Below are 3,527 nucleotides of genomic sequence, written 5' to 3'. Positions count from 1 at the left end.
TTTCAGATTTACTAGGGGAGTTTGGAGATATTATCTCTGATAATGTTCCAGATGGATTGCCACCAGTAAGGCAAATCAGTCATCAGATAGATCTGATTCTAGGAGCTAGTTTGCCTAATAAGGCTACTCACAGGATGACTCCTACTGAAACAAAGGAGCTAAATAGACAGGTTCAAGAGCTATTGAGGAAGGGCTTGATTCGAGAGAGCCTGAGTCCATGTGAAGTACCTGCAGTACTCGCACCAAAGAAGGATGGAGAGTGGAGGATGTGTACAGATTCTCGAGCTATAAATAGGATAACCATCAAGTACTGGTTTCCTTTGCCAAGGATGGATGATCTTATGGACTGCTTGAGTGGAGCTCAGTACTTCACAAAGATAGATCTAAAGAGTGGTTATCACCAGATATGGATTCGAGAAGGAGATGAGTGGAAAACAGCCTTCAAGACCAAGGAGGGTCTTTATGAGTGGTTAGTCATGCCCTTTGGATTGACGAACGCCCCAAGCACCTTCATGTGGCTCATGAATGAGGTACTTAAGAAGTTCTTGGGAAAATTTGTTATTGTATATTTGGATGATATTTTAATTTTCAGCAAGACTTTGGAAGAACATTTACTGCATATTCGTAGTGTCCTTGAAAGGCTAAGGGAAGAGAAACTGTTAATTAATATAAAGAAGTGTAACTTTGCAAAAAGGGAGTTAGTCTATTTGGGTTTTGTTATATCACCCGAAGGTCTCAAAATGGATCCGGAGAAGGTAAAAGCCATCTTGGAATGGTCTACTCCAAGGTCTGCTACTGAGGTAAGATCATTTCATGGTCTGGTTAGTTTTTACAGGAAGTTTATTAAGAATTTCAGTGGCATATGTGCAACCCTAACTGATACAATAAGAGGGGATAGAAAAGAGTTCAAATGGACTACAGCAACTGCGAGAAGTTTTGAATTGCTGAAGAAGAAGGTGACAGAACAACCTGTGTTGGCACTTCCAGATTTTAGAAAAGTGTTCCAGGTGGATTGTGATGCTAGTGGCAGCGCTATTGGGGCTGTATTAAGCCAAGAAGGTAAGCCTATTGCATATTTTAGTGAAAAATTGAATGATGCAAAGAAGAAGTATTCTGTTTATGATCAAGAGTTCTATGCAATAGTTCAGGCCTTAAAGAAATGGAGGCATTATTTATTGCCAAAGGAATTTGTTTTGTATACTGATCATCAAGCATTACAGTACCTAAATAGCCAAGGTAAATTGAATCAGAGGCATATGAAGTGGGTAGAGTTCTTGCAGAGCTATACATTTGTGTTAAAGCATAGAAGTGGAAAATCTAACAGGGTTGCAGATGCACTAAGTAGGAGACAGTTGTTGCTTACAGTAATGCAAGTTGAAGTAGTTGGGTTTGATGAACTCAAGAAATTGTACCCCGAGGATCCTAATTTTGCTGAAGCATGGAAAGCTTGTAAAGAGCCTATTGTTGTAGATAGAACCAAGTGGTTAGACTAGTTGATTCAAGATGGCATATTGTTCAAGGGTAGTCAATTGTGCATTCCAAGGAGTTCCATGAGGGAAAATCTGATTAAGGAGAAACATAGTGGAGGGATGGCAGGACATTTTGGTCGAGATAAGACCATTGCCATTCTTAGAGAACATTATTTTTGGCCTCAAATTTCACAGGATGTGAAGAATTTTGTACAGAGTTGTCAGGTTTGTCAAGTTGCCAAGGGGTTTAGTCACAATACTGGCCTATATCAGCCATTGCTTGTTCCATCAAGGCCATGGGAGGACATAAGTATGGATTTTGTTCTTGGATTGCCAAGGACACAAAGGGGTAATGACTCAGTATTCGCGGTGGTTGATAGGTTCTCCAAAATGGCACATTTCATTCCATGCCGCAAAACTCATGATGTTGTCCATATTGCAGACTTGTTTTTCAAAGAGGTGGTAAGACTACATGGTCTTCCAAGGAGTATAGTTTCTGACATAGATCCTAAATTTGTGGGGTATTTTTGGAGGACATTGTGGAAAAAGTTGAGAACAGACTTGAAATTCAGTTCCACGCATCACCCACAAACTGATGGCCAAACAGAAGTGGTAAACAGAAGTCTGGGAAATTTGCTAAGCTGTTTAGTTGGGGATAAGCCCAAGGGATGGGATTTGATTCTACCACAAGCAGAGTTTTCTTACAATAACTCTATAAATAGGAGTACTGGAAAATCACCATTCCAAATTGTATATGGGAATAAGCCCAAGGACTGCACCAGAGCTGAGGAAGATAGAACAACGGGAGAGGACAAGTGCTGAAGCTGAGGAATTTGCTGAACATATCAGGCATCTACATGAGGAGGTTCAAGCACACATTACCAAGATGAATCAAGAGTATAAAGCTAGGGCTGATCAAAGGAGAAGACATAAGGAATTCCAAGTAGGAGATTTAGTCATGGTGCACTTACGAAAAGAAAGATTTCTAGCCGGTACTTACAACAAGCTAAAAATGAAGAAATTTGGCCCCTGCAAAATTCTGAAGAAACATGACTCAGGAAATGCATATGAGGTGGAGCTGCCAGATGGTATTCACATTTCTCCCATTTTCAACATTGCAGATTTAACAGAGTATCATGATGATGGTGCAGATGAGGAGCTGGTGTTAAAGCCATGTCCAATTCCTACTTCTAAGAAGGAGGAGATAGAAGACATTCTAGATCATCGTGTGGGTAGGAGTACCAGAAATAAGCAGTATGAAGAGTATTTGGTCAAATGGAAAGGATGACCGATTGAGGACTCAACTTGGATTTCAACAGCTGAGGTTTCCCATTTGGGATTTCCTCTACCATTCATAAAGTGACAGGGTCACTTTTCAATCTACCTTGGGTGTCTGATGCAGGAGCATCCAGAGGTATAAGGGCAATCCTGTGTCACCCAAAAAAATGTACTTAGACTTAGTTTTTGTTTCATGTGTTTTCATTTTTGGATACCCATTTGGGTCAAATAAAGGTTTCAACTCTCACAGTTCCACTATCAGTGTGTTAGAAAATCCCGAAAAAATAGGAGCATGCAATTTGGCCATCATTTTGGTGACCTAGAAGGTGTGAATTGGCCAAATGAATGTAATTGTGATTTAGAGCATTCCAAAAAAAGAATCAGGTCAAAAGGTCCCATGGTTTGAAAGTTATTGCAGTTTTTCAGGTTTTGGAGACCTCCTAAGAATGCTTCAAAGTCAGGTTAGGGGCATTAAATGACCTTGAAAAGGGCCAAAAAATGGGGGACGAGCAAAGCTGGTCCACAGGGCTATAGAGCGCTTCGAGAGCTTTTCGAAAATGTAAACGGTTTGTCAATCGGAGCTACAGTTCAAAAGTTATGCCTCCCGAAAGTTCGATTACCATTTCTGGATTCTTCTAGATTTGCACCAACTTCTAACGCAGCTTCTGGAACCTTCTATTTGGTCAGTGGAAGCCTACTAGCACTTTCTAGAATGTACTCCTAGTCCTTAACCCTCTGGGGTCTATTTAAGGAGATTTCTAGCATTGTAAAAGGTAGTTC

This window comes from Cupressus sempervirens, chromosome 10, assembly GCF_028749045.1.
Source record: "Cupressus sempervirens isolate cs-2001-9-10 chromosome 10, ASM2874904v1, whole genome shotgun sequence".
In the NCBI taxonomy this organism is placed as follows: Eukaryota; Viridiplantae; Streptophyta; class Pinopsida; order Cupressales; family Cupressaceae; genus Cupressus; species Cupressus sempervirens.
This window is presented reverse-complemented; position numbering follows the sequence as displayed.